Source organism: Mauremys mutica, chromosome 4 (genome assembly GCF_020497125.1).
Source record: "Mauremys mutica isolate MM-2020 ecotype Southern chromosome 4, ASM2049712v1, whole genome shotgun sequence".
Taxonomy (NCBI): domain Eukaryota; kingdom Metazoa; phylum Chordata; order Testudines; family Geoemydidae; genus Mauremys; species Mauremys mutica.
In genome coordinates, this window is record NC_059075.1 from 52,535,388 (window position 1) to 52,557,899 (window position 22,512).

Genomic DNA, 22,512 nt, shown 5'->3' on the forward strand with positions numbered 1-22,512 from the left:
AGATAATTGAGCCCTAATCCAGCAGTTTCACACTTGGATTCCTTGCCAAAAAACATAAGCTGCTATATTTCTTTTTCTAGGCTTCCATTGCTTATCTCTCTTTCTCTCTGCTGCCTCCCTGGCTAGTAAGGGAGAAATTTCTTCCTCACTGTGGACTCCTTGCTGATCAATATTAGTTATAGCCATACATGTATACTTTGGGGTATAGATAAAAAACGTTTAAATATCTGAGAGAAACATGTTGGTAGCAACAATGAATAGTTTAGTCCTAATATCTTCCAGCTTAAGCAAAGGAAATAAGTGACCTAACTGAACAGGGCGCATGTCAACCTATTTAAAATTTGGGGTTGTTCCACCTGTTTTTCCATTACTGTGTCTATACACTAGCATGTTTAGGGATATTAGTCCTTAAACTTTCTCTTTCTGCTACAGAAATTATCATTCTAATCTGGAGCATCAGTTTTACTGAAAAGGGGATAATGCTGAAATTTGCATGCTAGCTGAGTATTATTTGAGAGCCTAGTTATCACTGGATTCACATTTTCTGTATGGATAATTTGCTGTCTTCCACTGACTCATCGAGAAAATTTCTTACAAATCCTTAATGAAAAAATGTTCTCGCCACACTTTATTGATTGATTGTATCACTGTAGCATCTACGAGTCCCAGTCGTGGCCCAGGATCCAATTGTGTTACCTGTACATGCACAAAACAAAAAGACACTTCATGCCCCAAAGAGCTGACAAGCTAATACAGGAGACAACAGATAGATACAGACAGATGGGGGAGTACAAGGAAACAATGAGACAATATTGGTCAGCATGATAAGCAGCCTAAACATTATCAAGTTTTTTGTAGGCCTCACAGTGAAGTAGAGTTTTAAGGACAAGACCCTTTAGTTTTTACTTTGGTGTAGCTAGTCAAGGTAAACTTCACATAGAGGTGTAGGGTTGCTTTTGAGTAGATGCATTGAGGTAAAAACAGTTTGAGCCTTGTCTCTGCTATGATTTTACATTGAGAGAGCTATCTTGAGATAATAAACATCCTTTCTCTTTTAAGTCTTTATTGAAAAGAAAAAAAAACACTTTTTTTTTCCCTTTCAGTGAGAGGGACACTCATCCACTCTGACTTAGAATAAAGTATATACTGGAAGCTAACTCTATAGAACATCATGAATGAGAAACTATTATTTGTAATTGATTTTATGGTTTTCTTATAAGCAAACTGCAACATAGTGGATGCAATGAGAACAAACATATGTAAATAACCCCACTAAAATGACATTTAAAAATTAATATTTCTATAATATACAAAAACATATATTCTGAAAAATTAAAAATAAATACTGGCCAGTGTTGCTCTTAAACTGTAATATTGATTTGGTTTTGAATGGTTAAATTATTCTAAACACTGTTTGAGATAAACCACTGGAGCTAAGTCATGTATATGGCTAAATCATGTATATACCATTTCACTTCCTTACCACAGTATTTCACACCTTGTGGCTGAGCTGTGTAGACAGTCTGCAATCCACTGAACTCCTTCATTCAAGACAGACTGACCTCAACATTCTTGCATGTCTGCTCTTCTGGCTTTTTGGCTACTATGTAGGTTAATGATTGTTTAAAAGGAAAAAAATTCAGCCAAGGGAACATTTCAAGAAAAGCTTTCTCTGAGCACACCTGTATCAGTGGGTTGTCTTGATGAAGCCAACTTTTCCAGTATAGTCTGTACAAGAAATACTTAACATTAAGCTTTAGGAACAGATGAATTAAAGAAATTAACTGTAAACAATTATTCTTTAGACCATGGGGACACTACAAAAAAATCTGTGTACAAGTTTTCATAGAGAGTTAAAAATATTTTGTTCAACTTTTATTTCTAAAAACAAATAATCTTGTTACAGTAGCAGGAATGTTAGTCAACTCTTTGATTATCAGACTTCTGTATTTTTGTATCAGACTTAATTCTGTATTTTTGTGTCTTGAAGTTAACCAAGTTTAGTCTTATGTCTTGACAGATTCATACTTTCCATTATAAGTGACTTTGCCAGCAGAATGGCATCTTTTTCAAAGTTTTGCTTAAATTATCAAAGGTAACTATTGGACTTTTGTAGAATTTATATAGCGGACTTTTCAGTTAGAATATATGGGTTCTTTTATAAAAGGCAAATGAGTCTCTTTATGTTTACAGTAATTTAGTGAGCTGTTTAATATGTTACTAAACTATTTAATGTTTCATAGATATATTTTTGCAACTTTATGGAATAACAAAACATTTGGCAGAAAACAGAATCTGTTAAGCTTAGTTTCTGTTTATAAATTAAAGCTCTCTAGAGTGTGGCTTGACCTAAGTCTGATTTATTGCTTTACTTGGCCCTGGATCAGGCTAGCTGTGGTTTTTCCATTCCCGTTTCCAATAGAGAATTAGTGTGTTTGAATTTCAAGTCCTTGCAGAGCAGATGCTCTCTAACTGGGTACTGAAAGCTTTGTGTGGTGGGTTCTGATTATAAAACTAAGCCAGAAGTTTTAAAATATTTTTTTTATTCACATGCAGATTTCAAAGCATGAAATTATCTTGTCTGAAGTGTTTGTCTGAATGACAAGCACATGCATTTTTTGCCATGTTTTAAAAGCAGATCCGCAACAAATATATAGCCTGTGTTTTAATGGATAAATTGCTCTTTTGGCTTAAATTAAACTAGGTTTTGTTATGATATATGGACGAAGGGTATCTACTATAAAGTAGTAATTTCTATGTGTTTTGGGTAAAATGAGCACCATGGTGGTATGTTCTTCTAATATAAATTTTGAATGCTCTTTCCAGTTAATGAGAGAGTTACATAATTGCCTCAACTATGAAATGTATGCTAGTGATGAACAGATTTTAGTTTACACATATTCATTTTTTCTATATTTCAAATAAGGCTGTCAAGCAATTAAAAAAATTAATCCACATTTTCAAATTCATTGATTTCAATTACAACATAGAATACAAAGTATACAGTGCTCACTTTATATTTATTTTATTATAAATATTTGTACTTTAAAAATAAAAGAAATAGTACTGCAATCTCTATCATGAAAGTTGAATTACAAATGTAAAGTTATGTACAAAAAATAACTGCATTCAAAATAGAACAATGTAAAATGCTTCAGCCACCATTCCAGAGGACATGCGTTTATGCTGATGATGGATTCTGCTCAGTAACGATCCAAAGCAGTGCAGATCAACGCATGTTCATTTTTCATCATCTGAGTTAGATGTCACCTGCAGAAGGTTGATTTTCTTTTTTTGAAGTTTGGTGGTTTGGGTTCTGTAGTTTCCGCATAAGTGTTGCTCTTTTAAGACTTCTAAAAGCATGCTCCACACCCCGTCCCTTTCAGATTTTGGAAGGCACTTCGGATTCTTAAATCTTGGGTTGAGTGTTGTAGCTATTTTTAGAAATCTTTACATTGGTACCTTCTTTACGTTTTGTCAGATTTTCAGTGACAGTGTTCTTAAAACAAACAACATGTGCTGGGTCATCATCCGAGGATATAATATGAAATATATAGCAGAATGCAGATTAACACAGAGCAGAAGATATACAATTCTCCCCCAAGGAGTTCAGTCACAAACTTAATTAATGCATTTTTTTTTAAATGAGCGTCATCAGCATGGAAGCATGTCCTCTAGAATGGTGGCCAAAGCATGAAGGGGCATGAATGTTTAGCATATCTGGCTCGTAAATACCTTGCAATGCCAACTACAAAAGTGCCATGCAAACGCCTGTTCTCACTTTCAGGTGACATTGTAAATAGGAAGTAGGCAGCATTATCTCCCGTAAATGTAAACAAACTTGTTTGTCTTAGTGATTGGCTTAACAAGAAGTAGGACTGAGTGGACTTGTAGGCTCTAAAGTTTTACATTGTTTTGTTTTTGAGTGCAGTTATGTAACGAAAAAAATCTACATTTGTAAGTTGCACTTTCACAATAATGAGATTGCACTTGTATGAGGTGAATTGAAAAATACTATTTATTTTATCATTTTTGCAGTGCAAATATTTTTTAATAATAATACAAAGCGAGCACTGTATACTTTGTATTCTGTGTTATAATTTAAATCAATATATTTGAAAATGTAGAACATCCAAAATATTCTATTGTTTGACAGTGTGATTAAAACTGTGATTAATCACGATTAATTTTTAATTGTGATTAATTTTTTGTTACTCACGTGAATTAAATTGTGATTAATCGACAGCCCTAATTTCAAATAATAGTGTTTAATCTATTGCTGCTCTCATAACTGTCAGATTTTTTTTGAATGGCAATATTGAAATTTTTCACATCACCTAAATGATTAAGCACAAATATTCTTTTGAAATATTCTTGCTAGGTCTATGGCTGTTAAATAGTTTTAAGATCACTCAGTATTCTTTGTCCAGTTCTATATTGTACCTATCTATTTAGTATCTTATATTGAAGGATGAATAGTCCTCTCAGTAAAATAAACAAAATATATTTATATGCAGCAAGGTTATCCTGGAATATAGACTAAATATATTTTCAGTGGCAACACAGTATTTGCTTTAATGTTTTTTTCCTTAGGCCTGATTATGTAGGTTGTTACTAGTATTACACAAATTACTTCACTAAGAATGTATGATAGCATGAAGCTTCAGCATGTTAGCTTTTAAACATAATCATCTATTTTAAAAATTATCCTTCTAATGCAAAATGAATTGACAATCGCTTCTTTTGAGGATTTACATTTATCCTTATTAAAAACTGTATTTAGATTGTTTGAAGTATTGATATTTTATTTGAAGTGTGTAGAATTTCTTTACACATGCAGCTTGGCTTGCTGGTGAAACATAAATGAGTGAAATAGATTATCATCAGCATTTTCCATTTTAGGCCCTGATGCAGGGCCCACTGGAGTAAATGGAAAGACTTCCATTGATTTCAGTTGGTTTTGGATTAGGTCTTTTGTATTCTTTACCCATCAGAGCCTCACCTAGGACCTAATCCAAAATCCATTCATGTCAATGGAAAGACTCATTAGATTTTGTATTTTGAAATGTAGTAATGTTTACAAAAATTCAGGCTTACTTTAAGGTCAGAATATCATTACATGTCTGATTACAAGAACTTATCTGTATTTTTTATTATTTTTATTACAGTAATGCCTAAGGACCCTAATCAAGGCCCCAGAGTACTGGGCATTCCACAGACAAATAACACAGAGTCTGCATTCCACTGAGCTCGGAACAAAATGTGGGTGGTTAATAACAGAGACGTGCGGGGCAGGGGGGGCAGAGAAGGGGAAAAGACAAGGTTACAGTAAAGACACATGTTTATGCGTAAATTAGTCATGACAGAAGTCACAATTTCTAAACAGTCCTGATTTGTAAGCATCGTGGCGATGGAAGGTTTTAAAGGAGGCGGTAGCTTTGAATTTTGTCAAGGGTTTTTTCCAATCATAAGGGCCAGCATGGGGGAAAAGCCCATGAAGGTACTTCTGGGAAAAGCAGATAAACAGGTGATCAAGGCTAGCACTGTTTGAGCAAAGGCATTTGTTGATGGCACAATTCAAATTTAGATTTAAAAGGCTAGATGTAACTCTATTGTAGAAAGTTTGTGATGTAATTTTATGCTTGATTCAGTAGAGAAAGTACCATGGAGAGGAGGTGATGTGGAGTGACCAAGAAATTAAGAAGAGATTAATGGCAGCATTTTGAATGGATGTGAAAGGGGCAAGATTGGGGGCATCAAGGCCAGGAGATTACAGAAATTGTTGTGTGAGATAGGGGCGAGGAAAAGAGTTTGGGCAGTTGGTACAGACAGAAAAGATTGGATCTTTAGGATGTTAGAGATGAAGGAGAAATAAAATATAAACACAGTCTGGATGTATGGGCCAAGACAAAGATGATACCTAGAGTCTGTTTGCGCATATGGAGATATACCGTAAAGTTTGATGGGATGTATACATATACACATATATCAGAGTATACTGTTCCTAATTTGTAACAAATAATTAGTGATTATGACTGATGCTGTATTATGGTATTGAAAAATAATCCCAGAAGACTGACTATGTCAAATAGTTTAACATGGGTTATTAAAAATGCAAATGATTGATATTAAAATGAGGTTTTACTGATTTTTCAGCTGCTGCATTCTAGATATATATAAATTGTCAGTGCAATTCAGTACCAGAACAACTGTGCAGTTGCAATGTCTTGGTGATGGACGTAACTTTTGCTGAGAAGTGTACGTTGTTTAATGCTGTTATGAAAAATAAATAATTCTGGAAATAATCAGATCTAAAATTATGTACATTTTCAGTTTCATATGAACAAAGTGATTAGGTTAAACTGTAACCAGCATTTAAAAAAAATCATATGCAGTGAAGCAGGTACATGAGGAACACTAATTTCAACAGCATAATTGTCAGTTACACAATAGTTGTTAAATGCTTTGTTTTAAAGAATTTTTTTCCTCATCTGACAGACCAACCCTCCACACTATCTCTCACAAGAGTAGTTCCGTTGATTTCTATAGGAAGACTTGTGAGTAAGTTGTACTCTCATGAGTAGGAATTTGCAGGATTGGGGCCCTTAGTTTGTTATCGTAGTTCACAAACAGTATTTTTCTTCATTCATTGTTCAGAGGCAATGACATTTTCTTCTAGGTTTATTACAGTTTTGTGCTGGTTGTTTCTATGGCAACAGTTTTTCTTGCACTCTGCTTCCAGGAAACCAGAGGATTATATCAGAATTCTTATTTTAATCATGTCGTAATTATAATAAAAGTATTTCCAGTTTGTTTATCTGAAACCATTGTTTCCCTCTGCTTTCAAGCAAAAAATGCAATGCAAATTGCTACTTTTTAAGGAACATATCATACATACCATAGTTATATATTTTTGAGCAATACTCTGGCATTACAATATTCCGATCATTTAATAGAAGTTGTTTGAATCAAGTTCACAAAATTCTTAAATTATATTCTATGATATCAAAACAATTAAAATTGTTGAAGATTATCTATCTACCTACCTACCTACCTACCTACCTACCCCAGTAAATTGTGCCAAATAGTCCAGAGGATCAGATTAAGAGCAGCATTTGGCACATATACTAATTTAAAACTTTACTTACCTCTTTACTTTTACCTTTCTTCCAGGTCCAAAAAGTAGATATACCAGCAACTGTTTGGCATATCTGTTTGGGTCACACTCCAGCATGCACTTTATGTTAATATCATACTCATTGATCACCACTGGAAGCTACCTATAAGTTAGGTAAGCCCTCTTTTCTCCAATATTGCTGTTTTTTAAATTGCTTTGTATTCCAGGGGCTATAAAATAAGATGTGAAATGGTGCAATATTGGAGAAAATTGGGATGTACTTCACTTCCAGAATAAATGCAATGATAAATAACCTCTAATGCTATTTTATGGTGGGTGTGAAATTACCAGCAAAGTGCAAGTGGGACATGCTAGTGTATTAATTAAAAGTTCCTTCTCCTGTTTTCCTGGTTCATTCAACACATTAAATACTATGGGGCAGATCCTCAGCTGATGTTAATCGGTATAGTTCAATGGGGCTATGACAGTTTACACCAGCAAAAAGTCTACACCAAAATAAAAAAAAGTCATATTCATTTGCAGGAGCCCAATTTAAATGTTGTTTTTTAAAGTCAGTATCCAAGAGCTAGGACAGATTTTTTCAATAAGCCTGAGGGAGTTAATCACCCAGTTGCCCAAATGGAAAATCCTAGCCTAAAATCATAAATGTTGAGACAATGTCAGACTAAATGTACTTAAGTGTACAAATTCATGAAGTGCATTATTTTAATTTTTCAGTGGTAGACATACATTAAATGGGAAAAAAACCTTGCAATAATGCATTATTGCGGCTCTACTGATTGATTGATTTATGTATAAGTTGGTGAGTTCAGAAGTTTAAGGTTCCAATAGCACTGGCTATTCATCCATTCTCCACATATGTAGTGTTTTCTATTCTTGTTTTCCTTACTAAATGTTCAGCTTAGTATGTTTTTGTTTATAGTATTAAATATATACTGTACAATGTGGTGATCTTGCTGCATGATAGTGCATACATTGCTCTAAGAAATTTAACTTCTCTGCTCTCTTATTTTAACTACACAACCTTAAGATTGTTTCCTACATGCAATTTGTTATTAAAGAAAATGTGATAGGGTAAAAGGAATTTTCCATGTTTAATCATTTTAGTGATTAAATAGTTAGACTTTGAGTTTATTGCCTCATTGGTGTAGGGGTCAGGGAGAGAATATAAGGGGTATGAGCTCACAATGTGAAGGATGTGGGAGTAATATTTTCTGAATATTAAATGTTCTGATTTTTTGATTATTGTATTGTTTGCTATATGATTACCAGAGGTTAATTCCAGTAGAATCTGAGTGCATGTAGGCAGTAAAGTGCACAATCACTTCTGATAGCCCTATTCACCAATTCATACCAAACAATGCAGATGTCATATGTTTCTGAAATTTACTTCTGACCATGATGATTTCAGCACCAGACCTAGATCCAGGAGAGGGGGAAATCCAGGCAGGAAACTGGAACAATAAATATCAGGATGGATAAGAATACAGCCCTTGAAGAACAAGAGGGGGAGAGAGACAGACTGCTGGGAAGCAGTCTGAATTTGAGGGGGGAGGTTATCTGGGATAAGTTAGGCCTGCCTAGCATTCTAGGTAATCTTGATATGTAAGTAGACTTTTACTCTGTTAAGAACACTTCTCTCTTGTTATGCTGTATGTCACAGTCCCGAGCAGGGCCAGCTTTAGGCACCGCGGGGCCCGATTCGAAGGAGCTGCCGCCGAAGTCCCGCCGCTGTCCTCAGTGGCAGCTCAATCGCTGCCGCAGAGGAAGGTCCCTCCACCAAAATGATATCAAAGACAGTGGCAATGATTGAGCTGCCGCCGCTGACAGTGTTGGGACTTCAGCGGCAGCTCAATTGGCTGCCGGTGCCTTCGGCAGCATTTCAGCAGAGGGACCTTCCTCTGTGGAAGCGATTGAGCTGCCGCCGAAGACAGTGGCGGGACTTTGGTGGCAGCTCCTTCAGGACGTTGCGGGCCCCTCTTAGGGGTGTGGGGCCTGATTCTGGGGAATTGGCTGAATTGCCCTAAAGCCGGCCCTGGTCCCGAGCAACAGCACTTGCATTTCCCCCTCATGATCCGGCAAGGGCACCCACTCTAGGCTCCTCAGCCATCATGTCTTGGGCATGAAGATCCACATCTCTTTCACTCCTGGCTGGGTTTTTTCCAGGTTGCACTTTTCCCTGCCTGTAATGTGAGGTCCCCAACAAGTAAGACTGCTTTGCTTTCTCCTGAGAGGCTATAAACTGTGTAATTGCCTACAGCTATAAGTTACCACCCAGCCCTTTCTAAGCAAACACGCACATTCTTAAGGTGAAAGCTTTGCAGAGAAAACATATTAAAAACAATAGAAGAAACCTACACGCATGCTGGTAAGCTTACCGAAGATCATCCCAAACTTTAGCAAGGGCTCTGGCAGTCCTTCAAATACCACCAAGGGGTTTTCTGTGGCTACAAGATCATATCAGCTGTTAGCTCGGAACAAGTGCACGCAAATCTGAGAGTTCCTCCTTTCTACAGGTTAAGACTTTGATCTTCAGATTCTGAGACTAGGGAATCAGCAACCAAGGGGTTTCTCCTCAGGTCATAACTTCAAAAAGTTGGGTTGAAAAGTGGGATTTTGCATTAATCTCTTCCCGGGTATTTCTTATATAGCCCACTCAACTTTGTTTGTCCCAAAGGTTCCTTCTTTACTGGCATAGTATTTAAAATAGTGCTTTGAAGCTCACACTGGTTTACACTGGTCACATCTTACCCCTAGAGAAGTTACATACAATCCCACAATAAGATGTCCATTTTGCATTTATAAAACAATCAACTGCAAAACTATTTAAACTTAATTCAGTAAGATCTCCCAACGAAATTGCCAAATCTGTTGCACTGTATTCCTCCTGTTAGAATTACACAATACTCAGTTTGAAAAGGCTGTTTTGGTCAGTGTATTCACCAGTGGTCTCAGTTCCTGAAGAAGAGGTGAGCCTGTTAGTCATCACAGTTGGTATACTGGGTGCTACACCCTGGGGACTAAGCCTATGAGTGGGAGACTTGTAGTATTCCATCCAAGGACTTGTGAAGGCAAGAGACCTAACACATGAGGGGGTGTGTTGAGAGAGTTCAAATGTGCAGCTCACAGGCACCAGCTTCCAACTTTCCCCAGGGGTGCTCAAACCCCGCTCTGCCCCAGGCCCTGCCTCCACTCCACCCCTTTCCCCAAATCCCCACCCCTGCTTCGCCTCTTCCCACCCCTGCTCTTTCCCAGGCCCCGTCGCCACTCCATCCATTCCCCTGAACCCCCACCCACCGGGCCTCTTCCTGTCCCCATTCTACCCCCTCCCCGTCCAGTTTTGCCTCTCCCCCAAGCACCCTGTGCCCACTCCTCCCCCTCCCTCCCAGCGCCTCCCGCACGCTGTGAAACAGCTGATCTGTGGCAGGCGGGAGGTGCAGAGAGGGAGGAGAGGAATTGATCTGTGGGGCCACTGGTGGGCGGGAGGCACTGAGGGAGGAAAGAGGGGAGGTTGGCTGCCAGTGGGTGCTAAGCGCCCACTATTTTTTTTTCCTTGGGGGCTGTATGGCTGGAGCACCCACAGAGTTGGTGCCTATGGTGCAGCTAGCTCTGAATTGTGACACACACATTTGCTGTTCCTATTAGGCATGACTCTAGGGCAGTGGTTCCCAAACTTTAACAACCGGTGAACCCCTTTCACTAAAATGTCAAGTCTCGCAAACCCCTTCCTAAAAATGAATATTTCCAGGTATTTTCTCCTTTACCTGAGTATAAATTATAAAAGCAGTGATCTTGGAAATATAAAATTTATTTTTATAACATGCTTATTACACACTATTATTACTTATTATTTATCATTACAGTATTTTTATTACATTATGAAAATGGCAACACTCTTCCAAGAGCTCACTTTCGTAGCTTGTATCACTTTGAATAAGCCTGTTATAAGACAAGACTCCTATGTTTCATCAAGGAGTATCAGATGTGAAAAAGTATGAAGGTATTTAAGAAGCCAACTCAAAGAGTTCCTCCTACACAAGCATTCATGTCTTGAGCAGTCCAGGCAAACAACGCACGTTACAACAAAGCTTAAACTTGTTCTTCATAATAATTTTAAAAATAATACAAGCTGCCTATTTAATTTTAAAAACAGCAAAAAATATCCACCTCCCTTTACATTTCTTATAAGGAGTCTTGAAGTTTAAATCTCCTCAGTGTGATAGATATGCTTGCTTTGATCTGCTTAGCTCTTGGAAGTCCAGGGGCTCCAGGCTGCCTGAGTCCCGAGGGGACAGCTCTGTCCACCATTAGGGATTTTTTTCCCAAGAACCCCCTCTAACATTTCGCAAACTCCCAGGGATTCACGAACTCCAGTTTGGGAACCACTGCTCTAGGGTATGTCTACATGACATCAAAGGTGTGCTTGCAGCATCGGTTGGCATACCTGCACTAGCTTTAATCTAGCTAGCACAGCTCAAAATAACAGTGAATACATATCGGCAGTAGCGGCAGGGGTTTTAGCCTAGGCTATGCAAACATGCCAGAGATCTTGGGTATGTACTTGGGTCGCTAGCCTATGCTGAAGTCTCTTTATTTTCATTGCTATTTTAACTGTGCTAGCTAGATTAAGGCTAGTGCAGCTTTGTCAACCCGTGCTGCAGTCAGACCTTTGATTGAATCATAGGTATAGCCACTCAGACATTGAGCTCCCACAGGTCCCATTGAAGTCACTATGAGCTTCCATTGCTCACTCCCTGTTTAGACATAGTCCATTATTTGGGTGAAGATGCTTTTCTGTAAAGAAAAGTTAATGGCATGCCTGTTTACCTGGAGATGACTACACAGTTTCTTGGCAACTGAACATTAAACTGTTCTTTAAACAAAGCTTTACATTTGCAGAATATTGGGGAGGAGGGGATGGAAACAGTCTAATTTTTTCACATACATAATTTTGGTCCTGCTCCAGTTTTTGATGCAGTGCGGGTGTCGGTTTTGTCTATTTGTTGGAGGGAGAGTGTGGTGAATGTTTCTCAAAAAATGTACAGTTTATAATAGTATGCATATGTTTATTTTTGGTTAGACCTCAGCAGTGCAAATCATTGCAGGCTTCCCCATTGCCATAATACACCATTCTATTACCATCTTCTAACTCAGGTGATGAGAAATTAAAGAGACACCATCCTACTACTCTGGTACATACTGATGATAAACCAAAACAAAGATGCATGGCCATTAGTCAATACCAAAGCAAAGTTCAGGTGAGAAGCCCTGTGCCAGCTTCTTCCCCTCCCTCCCAGGCCTCCTGCACTCTGTGGAACAGCTGATTGGAGAATCTACCATCTCAAATACACCGAGGGGAGGAGGATACTTAATTTGTAAGAGGAACCTGTCTCTGGACATGACTTGGTAGCATCATTATTTGAGACAGCCTCCAGCTACTGTATGTCAGATAAATTTGAAGGAAAGGGGGGAATATTCACTGATTTGGGGCCTTTTTCTGTTTCAGTGCAGTTAGGGAGAGCCCTGAGAATAGCAGTGAAACTGACAAGAGTCAGGTCAGTTTCTCTCTGCAACTCTTTGGGATCTAAAAAAGAATAAAAAAACCAAAACCCCCAAATCTCCACATTTTGCCAGGTTTAAGAATTCATTACTTTTAAACTTCTGAAGAGAGGTGTTTTTTTAAAACTTGGCTTGAATTTTTAGTGAAAATTTTTAGTGAAAGCTACAAATCAGACTTTGTATTGAGGACACAGATTCACTTCAAAATGTTTGAACATTTAAATTGACAAATGGATCCTTAATTAGTGTCCTTCCCTGAGACTAAAGAGCTCTATTCTTGTGCCTCTTAAACAACCAATAGCCACCCTCAGACATAAGATACCATTGGTCCGATTGTGATAGGGGATACACGGGATACCAGAGCCAGAGAACTGGCCTGTCACTCCTGCTGCCATTACCCATGTCATAAATGCTGAATTAATTATTCCCTGCTTGGGAAGGTAATTGTAAACATCTGTGTTTTGTTAACTGTCCAAATGTTGACAAGTAGAATTTGAGGTGAAAAAATTCTAAAATGTATAGGCAGAGCTGGTGTAGTTAACATTGCCTCCACACATTCTAAGACCATTTTCATTTTCTTATAACTTTGCCAATTTAACCATTTGGGCTAAAATTTTCCATTCTGATTGTCTGCCGAAAGCTGATTTTTTGTTTGTTTGTTGAAAATTTGACCTAAAATGGTTCAGCCATTTCTAAGAACAAGGTTGGGGGAAAATATGTTTGCCCATTTTCATGGTTACATGGTACCTTTTGTCCCGTTTCTGGTCTCAATGTGCCTACTTTATATGTTTGGCCATTTGCTCTTACCTGTCTTGGGGTGGAATCTAACATTTTTTCCACACTCTGACCAGGATGTGGGTATGTTAGTCTGTGTGCCAACACACTTCAGCTCTGGGTGTGTTTTGGGCATCTTCATTTCTTCTCTTTGGAAACCTGTGGCCAGTGATATTGACCAACACAAAAACAAAGTTGAAGTAAAGTGTTAGAGAAAAACTATTTTAAAACAAACATCTTTCATGCATATTTAGACTAATCTAAACTGATGCTTCACAAGAAGTTACACTACATTGGCTTTTCTCTTAAATTACTTAAATGAACCAGTTTATATTCTCCTACTCTGCACAGATCCTTCTGTGTCTTGCGGGATTCTACCTGGCTTTCTATGACTCACCCTGTTCAAAGTTGTTTGGGAGCACACCATGACAGTTGACTTGAGGCTACTGGTGCTAGAATTGAACCTTAACGACCCTTAAGTATAAGCTGTTAAGTGACTACTAGAAAGGTCCTCCTCCCTCTTTCCCAATGTGGGCAGTCTCTATTACCCAGTCAGACCCCTGATGTGAAATAGGCATTCCCACAGATGGCACAGAAACATTACATTAGTGACAGCTTTGGATACAGTAATTATTCAAGACCACCGTTACATTTGTCACACAGTTTTTTTTTAAAAAATCATCTGACATCTATTTTACTGAGAAGCTCTAGCGCCTATTTCCTTTTGAGCAGGGGCTTGAAATTTGTCAGGGATGTACATTTTTCTGTTCTTGTGAGACTTGGTGGAGTTTGGCAACTAAATTCTACGAAAATCTTGTCTGTAGTGAGCATATCGCAGGGACTGGGCAGGACTTTGCTCCTCCCAGCTACCAGGGGTGACAGTAACATGGCACAAAAACTGAACTTTGCTTTGGTATTGGCTAGTGGGACAGATGGGGTATGGGCGTGTAAGGGTCTGAGAGCACAAACCTCCCCAGAACCTGTAATTGAACTAAGGAATCCGGAATCTCTTCATTCTTCTGTCAACAAATAGCTGTGAAACCCATTGGCACAAAGTATTTGTCTCATGTCCCTCTACTTGTGGGTCTTTATAGTGGATATCACCCTTCTATTGCTGTCAGTTACTTTGGAAGCTCAAATAGTACAGGTCTGTGCTATGAATATAAAGATCCAAACCCTGCTGATGACAGTCAGGTTCAATAATAGATGGAGAAATTGTTAATGGCACAAATGGAAAGAGTGTGAAGAATTTTGACAACATAAGAACATAACATAAGAACAGCCGTACCGGGTCAGACCAAAGGTCCATCTAGCCCAGTATCTGTCTACTGACAGTGGCCAATGCCCGGTGCTCCAGAGGGAGTGAACCTAACAGGCAATGATCAAGTGATCTCTCTCCTGCCATCCATCTCCATCTTCTGACGAACAGAGGCTAAGGACACCATTCTTTACCCATCCTGGCTAATAGTCATTTATGGACTTCTCCACCATGAATTTATCCAGTTCTCTTTTAAACACTGTTATAGTCCTAGCCTTCACAACCTCCTCAGGTAAGGAGTTCCACAAGTTGATTGTGCGCTGCGTGAAGAAGAACTTCCTTTTATTTGTTTTAAACCTGCTGCCTATTAATTTCATTTGGTGACCCCTAGTTCTTGTATTCTGGGAATAAGTAAATAACTTTTCCTTATCCACTTTCTCAACATGATTTTATATACCTCTATCATATCTCCCCTTAGTCTCCTCTTTTCCAAGCTGAAGAGACCTAGCCTCTTTAATCTTTCCTCATATGGGACCTTCTCCACCCCCTAATCATTTTAGTTGCCCTTTTCTGAACCTTTTCTAGTGCTAGAATATCTTTTTTGAGGTGAGGAGCCCACATCTGTACACAGTAATCAAGATGTGGGCATACCATGGATTTATATAAGGGCAATAATATATTCTCAGGTTTATTGAAATTGTATTGTTTTTATTTGCTTACTTTTTTTTTTAATTCTTCATTCTATTTTGACAAGTTCCCCCTCCCCTTTGCTATTCTTCAGATTTAGTTTACAGAGACTTGAGTAAAGCCATGGCTATATGTTTGGGATGTCTGCTTTAATTTGCATTTTCTCATGGAAACAGGTAAGAGAAATCAGAGCTAGCATAAAAGCTAGATAAGCCTGTTAGAGTGAAAGATCATATATGCAAGAAAATATGTACATTATAGTGCAACTCAGCCATTACATTCAACAAGTTTGTCAGTCACAGAAACCAGTTGGCCTGTCAGCAGTGCCAAAAGTGTGGTGATGTTTTTTTTTCTCTAAAGAAAAGTAATTTATTTATTCTGTCACTGCCATTGCTTGCATAGTGACCTATTTATTAAGCAAAATCACCAAGCTGTTAAGTGAAACAGTTTTCATATATTGTATTAGTATAACTCACAGTGCATTTATTTTTAGTGATGTGTGAAAATTCCACTTGTAAAATACTCATTCTGAAAATGTTTAGATGTTGGTATAGAAAACATTTCAAAACATACTAATGAAATATATTCAAAGAAGAATATTAATATTAACCTTTTAGCAAATAACCTAGAAAAGTACTCTCTTATTGTATTTATTAAAATGAGAAGAACTTTAAACCTCAAGAAGTTTGGTCAGCAAAGTTTGTAATTTGTTTACATTGGCTCTTTTTTTCTAGTCTCTGATTTGAACTGTAATGTCTTGTCTACACTAACATTTTTAGGGAAATCTCCCATTGATGCAGTTATACCAGTGGTAGAGTAACAGTTGGAGTTTTCCCTAAAAATGCTAATATAGACAGGACCTAGTAGTCATTATGTTTATGTTGCACCAACTTATAAACTCGTACGTGGACAAGATAAGTTTCTGATTAAATAAGTTTTCTTGTAATCCATTGTCATAAACAGATAGTTAAGGGTTAAAGTCTCTTTTACCTGTAAAGGGTTAACAAGCTCAGTAACCTGATGAACACCTGACCAGAGAACCAATCAAGGGACAAGATAATTTCAAATCTCTGTGGAGGGAAGCCTTTGTCTGTGTTCTTTGTTTGAATTCATTCTCTTTTTGGATCTAAGAGAGGCCAGACATATTCTTCAAGTTCTCCAAGTTTCCTGAAGTATTTTCTTCTATTCAGTCTAGTGAGTATTAGAAAGGCGAACTAGTCTTATAATTTGATTTCTACATTTGCAATTGTGTGTTTGCTGAAGAAATATCTTTATTCTGTGTGCTGTTACTTTGATTATTCTGAGAAAGGGGTGGGGGAGAGCCTCTCCAGATTTATAAGTTAGACCCTGTATTTTTCCATCCTGGTATTACAGAGATAGGGTACTTTCTTTCTTTCTTTTTAATAAAATCTTTTCTTTTTAGAACTTGATTGATTTCTTCCTTGTTTGGATTTTCAGGGGAAAGGGAGGGGGGAAAAGTGAATCCCTCTTTGTTTTGATTCAAGGAATTTGAATCCAGGTATCTCTCCTAAGCACTAGGAGAGGGGAGGGGGGAAATGGGTTGTTTCCCTTTGTGTTGAGATTCAAGTTTGAATCTGTGTTCCCCAGGGAGAGTTTTGGGGGAACAGGGAGTGTGTCAGACACTTAAAACTTGACTGGTGGCAGCAAGAACCAGATCTAAACTAGGATTTTAGTTTAGAGGAGTCCATGCAGGTCCCCATCTTGTGAACGCTAAAGTTCAAAGTGGGGAATAAACCTATGACATCCATATTTGAACATGCATGAGCAACCAGTGAAATGCTGAATTTTTGAATGCCAATCAAAATTTTGTTTCCTTTTACCTTTGCAAGAAACTCAAGATTCTTCCTGAAATTTCTAGTTTTGCCATATGTTATTCTTTCTGCAGCATTGCATCTCATCAGTATGACTTCTACTACGTTTGAAATGGCTGTTTAAGTCAGAGAAAACTAAACGGGAATGAAATAAGTGACTTTTAGGGTGTTTAGCCTCTTTTTGTCTCATGACAAACATCTCAATCACTCTGTTGGGGCTATCTCCAAGGTAACTCACCCCACATGGCTTTTCTGCCACCTCAATGACAACCAGAGAGGAATATCCTTCAGCAGTCCAAGTGCCTCTAAACCTGATAGGCCATAGTTACTCCCAAATTACCATCGAGAATTATTCCTTCTGTCTCTCTCCTAGACTTATAATTTTTGGGTGCCCAAAATTTTTTAATGGCTAGATGGCAGATGGATAATGCTTTCTCCACTCTTCTTAAACCAGAAAAGCCACCTGCACTTGTGAATGAGAGGCCTGTTATGAAAATCTCATCTGTTTCACCACTCAGACCTAAAATTGCTCTCGCACCATTAGTCCTTTTTGACAAATGTCTTCAGATATTATGGTTTTGCAATGACAGTTTGGAGAGGTAGCAAAGCTTTCTTCCCGAATTATTAAAAAGCACCCTAACCACCATGTTTTCATATCTTCAGTGAATAACCAGATCTCTGCTTGTTGCTTCTAGTCTGTTGTGTGAATGCCTTCCCTATTCAATGGTTCAAGCGTCTCTTTACATTTCCATCTCTTTCTGTACCAGACTGTCAAATGCCATCCTGCTGTTAATGGTCAAGAAGGGCCTGGTTTGTGAACCTAGTCCAGTTGTAGAAAAAAGGGTCTCAAGGGATTGCACATGTCCATTTCACTGTCAGTGTTTGTGCTCTCCAGTGTCAGTTGTCAGTGTTTTTCCCTTCATGGCAGCCATCAGAGCAGAATGAACACCCTCTGCTGCCTCATGCACCAACGCAGGCATAAAGGGCCAAGCCACCATGACTCCCCTCAGTTCCTTCCTACCTTCCGTGACCGTTGTTGGAGCTCCTCTAGTTTGTTGTTTTTGTATGGTTCTGGGACCCGGTCTGGAAATATGCCGCACTTTCCTGGTTTCCCCCTACCCTCCTCTGAGGGCCTGCTCCCGGGCCGCCTCTTCCCCCTGACTTCCTCTGTTCCACTGCCCCTGTCTCAATACAGCAGATTCTGTAGCTCTTAGCATGACCTCTACTATCCTGGTGAGCTGCTTTTCCTGGTTTCATTCTTCTGGTCTCCCTCCAGAGGTGCAAGACAGTCCAGCATGTATCTTTTTGAAGCACATCGCTTATCTCAGAAAATATTGAGACTCTGTGTAGTCTCAGAGACTCTATCACAACCCTGTAATCCATGGGCATTTGCACCCCACCAGTGAAGCAGAAGGTGTTCCATCCTCATCAGTCCCAGCATTTTCAGGGGCTCCTTCCTCAACCCATGACCTGCCAAGGAGAAGGAACAGAGGTTAAAAAAAACACCCATCTCCACCCTCTGTTTTGGCAGCTGGTGGTTCATCAAAAAAATAATAATGGAGATTTCCTATCTCCAAGATCTGGAAGGGACCTTGAAAGGTCATTGAGTCCAGCCCCCTGCCTTCACTAGCAGGACCAAGTACTGATTTTTGCCCCAGATCCTTAAGTGGCCCCCTTGAGGATTGAACTCACAACCCTGGGTTTAGCAGGCCAATGCTCAAACCACTGAGCTATCCCTCCCCCCTGTGACAAGGTACGTGTCATCTTCCAAGAGCTCATTTAGATGGGTAAATCAAGAGCAGACTGCCAGTACTGAGAGTGCCATCAGTTTCTTTTCCAACTTTTGCAGACCGTGTGTCCCACTTCCATTATGCTTGGACCCACATCATAACAGATCAGTGGGTTCTAAGCAGAGTGGGAGTGGAATATTCACTCCAATTTATTTCTACCCCCCTCCCATCTTCCTTCCCCATCCCACTTTAAGGAACCCTCTCATGACCATGGGCATAGTTTGGGGGAACAAGAAGAGTGTTACACCCCCAAACTGCAAGACTCAGGTCCGCGTGGAATTTCCCCCCCCCCCCCCCGTGGCCCCATTGGTCTCAATGGAGCTGCCCCCCTCCAAATATAGAAGTCAAACTATATCTATTCTCATGAGACAGTGTTACTGCAAGAAATACAATCACTCCTCCTTGTAGGAGCTGTAGAGGAGGTCCATCCTCTGACCAGGGGATAGGGATCTTACTCCTGATACGAACTGATACTGAAGGCAAAGGAGTTCCTTTCACCCCACCTCAACAATTTCTTACCTTAGAGACCCCTTGGACCTGGATTGGGGGAGAGGGGGTTCACCTGGGACCCTTGCAGTTGCAAAGTCTGTGTTCTTCCCAAAATCTCAGTCTACACATATCAGGGAATTGTGGGCTATCCAATAAGGGTTGTGGCCTTCCTTCCTCTCATCGGGGAAAGGGTGTATAGTTGCTGACTGACAATAATACAGCTGCCATATTTTATGTAAACAAGCAGAGGGGAGCCTGGTCCTTGCTGCTATGTCAAGCAGCAGTACTACTCTGGGACTTCTGCATCAACCATTCTATAATTCTGAAAGCAGCCTATCTCCCAGAAGCTCAGAATATACTGGCAGATTGCTTGAGCAGAATGTTTATCAATTTGCGGACAGATTGAAGGACAGTCCTGTTTCCTCCCAAAGGATTTTGTCATGGATATCTGGTTGTAGTCACCTGTTTTATTGGTTGGCTACCGTGAAGCCGCCAGATATAGTATTGGGACATTCAACTAACTCCCAAGTGACTTCTGTGGCATTTCTGGCTAACATGCCCATATTAGATATTTTCAAAACAGCAACCTGGTCATCATGTGAGACATATGCCTCTTAATAGGCTGCCAGCAATCTTGGAGACTATGCTAAATTTAGACTGTTCAAGTAGACTCCAAACCACCTCTGGTTGGAACTTCTTGTGAATCACTTACAATGGAATGGACATGTGCAATCATTTGAAGAAAAATGGTTTACTAACCTTTCCGTAATAACTGTTGTTCTTTGAGATGTGTTCCACATGTTCATTCCACAATCCTCACTCCCTCCCCTCTCTGTTGGAGTCTTTCCGGTAGGAAGGACCAGAACAGGACTGGGGCAGCTTGGCCCTTTATGTCTACACATAGTGTGTGAGGCAGCAGAGGGCGATTGTGTTGCCCCACAATTGCTAAGGGAAAATTTCTCCGACAACTGCACTGGAGTGCATAAACACCTAAAGTGGAATAGAGATGTGCAACACACCTTGAAGGACAACGGTTATGGAAAGGTTAGTAACTGGGGTTTTTTTGTTGTTGCTCTTGTTTTGTGGAGGGGGGTCTGCCCTACGTTCCCGCCCTACATTCCCAGCCTCCTTTCTCATGCTTTGTCTACACTACCACTTTTGTCAGTAAAACTTTTGTTGTTCAGGGGTGTGAAAAAAACATACCCCCGAACAACATAAATTTCACTGGCAAAAGTGCTGGTGTAGACAGTGCTATGTTGGCAGGAGAGGCTCTCTTGCTGACATAGCTAACGCTGCTCATTGGGGGTGGTTTAATTATGCTGGCAAAGAGTGGCTACATGGGAGACCTTACAGCAGCACAATTGTAGCGGTACAGCTGTGCCGCTGTAAGGTCCATAGTGTAGACATAGCCTTAGAGGGAAATTCTCCCTTTGGAAATCAACACTGTCCCTGACATGTGAGAGTTTGAGAGGCTGGTAAAGTAATTTTAAACGTGCTTAAAACTTGAAGGTTCTTCTGTCTCCTTTTCCTGTAATAATCTGTGGAAAGCTCTATTATCTACCAAATGGCCTGTCAGTAACAGCTTACAATTTTTCCAGAAAAAAAAACTTCAGATTCCAGTTCCTTAAAATGTTAGGTTTAGAGGGCCCTCTAGTTTAGGGGGCAATTACAGGGACTATTAAAGGATGTACTAAACAGATGCTCCCCAGGTTATGCAAGACCCGACTTAGGCAAATTCGCACTTACGGAAAAAGTTCCATAAGCCAGAAATAGGATTTTCAAGTTGCAGAAATTTTTGCGTAACGCATGGGTATACATTTCTGACTTACACAAAATTCGAGTAACGCAAGGTTTTCCGGAACGGAATGATTGCGTAAGTCGGGGAGGTGTCTGTAGACTAATACCCATTCCTCGGGCACTACTTTGGAGCTTTTATCAGTATTGTACAATGAGTTCAGCGGATTGTCCCTATGTGTAAACTGAATCTGTTAAAAACTCTGTAAGAATTCCCTTGAGTCTATGCAGGATATTCTTTTAAAGTTCTTAACACTTAAACCACATTTTCTACTGGCCATTGTCTCTGCTCACTTGTCCTTTTCTAACTTAGCAAAAAAGATGTTGTGTTTTTTTCAACTGAATTAGCTCAATTGAGCTAGTTTAACTTGATTTGAAACCCCACTTTAAATGTGTTCACTTTGGTATTAGGTAGGGTTTTTAACTGAGTTAAGCTAACTTGAGTTAAAAAAGCACCTTAGAGTTTGAGAATATACTTTTGGGCTATGCAGACCTCCATGACTAGTATTTGATAAGGTAAAATTTGTAATCCATAGTATTTTTTTCTCTGCTGTGTCTAACTTGTTTCTGTCAGAATCAAGAGATTTTCCTCCAATGTGCCATTCCTTATCCAGCCAGGACCTGGTGCCTTTATACCTTAGGTATCAGAAGAACCTCAGGGTTCTATATCAATAAATAAATAAAACTCAGGTTGGTGAGTTCATCCTGAAGAAACAAATAAAGCATGAAAAACACATTAAAAATATGTAAGTGCATCAAAATGTATATCGATTTACTGCTGCTGCTAATACTCGGAGTCAGCCTTAACCAATGGGTACTAAGGCTGCATCCTGGGCTGACAAAGAAATTTTTCTTTAGAACACAATTGCCAAACTACCATCTACTTTTCTACAAATAGTTTAATGAGACACCTGCAACAATAATCTATGCTTCTGCAGATACAGCTTTTGGAACAGAAATGATTCTTCCCTGTTATACTGAGAAGATGCTACTAATTTCCCATCTAAACCATTCTAGATGTTCTTCCTTGTAAATGGTATTTACCTAATGGGCAGGATCTGCTTCAAACACCCCACCACTATAGTGCCTGTCATGGTCGGAGACAATTCAGAAGCACACTATTTAAAACCCAAGTTAAATCTGATACATTCCATGTGAAATATTGATATAATGGGGAATCAGCAGGTTGTT

The 22,512-nt window shown here is 39.2% G+C and overlaps 1 protein-coding gene across 11 annotated transcripts in view; it reads left to right on the plus strand.

The window, feature by feature from the left end:
• NOVA1 (NOVA alternative splicing regulator 1) overlaps positions 1-22,512 on the plus strand; it is a 250,784-nt gene that overhangs the window by 138,655 nt on the left and 89,617 nt on the right. Inside the window, exon 1 of one of the 11 annotated variants that reach the window (XM_045015313.1) lies at positions 5,195-5,262. The exons of the other annotated variants lie outside the window; for them this stretch is intronic. The gene's annotated coding sequence lies outside the window, so the exon portion shown is untranslated. Of the gene's footprint in view, positions 1-5,194; positions 5,263-22,512 lie in introns of those variants that run through there. 11 annotated transcript variants of the gene reach the window in all.